Below are 283 nucleotides of genomic sequence, written 5' to 3'. Positions count from 1 at the left end.
TGAAAGAGGCGTACGCCACTTCCTGCGCAAAAGGTGGGATTTATAAAAACAAACTTGACGGAAAAATCTGGGCACCTGCACGCAAACTCTGACCCATGCGTACGAACTTTTTTTCCTTGGGTGAGAAAATTAATGAAGTAAAAACAATGATTTTAAGCTCTGTTTTCATGTCGATATATACATTTACATTAAATATTCCACTCTCATATGGAGATAAGGACTGAAATTACATAAAGTCATTACGCAGAACTTAAACCAAAATTATATGAATTTAGACATTTAC

This window comes from Sinocyclocheilus rhinocerous, unplaced genomic scaffold (genome assembly GCF_001515625.1).
Source record: "Sinocyclocheilus rhinocerous isolate Xijiao unplaced genomic scaffold, SAMN03320098_v1.1 scaffold592, whole genome shotgun sequence".
Classification (NCBI taxonomy): domain Eukaryota; kingdom Metazoa; phylum Chordata; class Actinopteri; order Cypriniformes; family Cyprinidae; genus Sinocyclocheilus; species Sinocyclocheilus rhinocerous.
Note: the sequence above shows the minus strand (reverse complement) of the source record.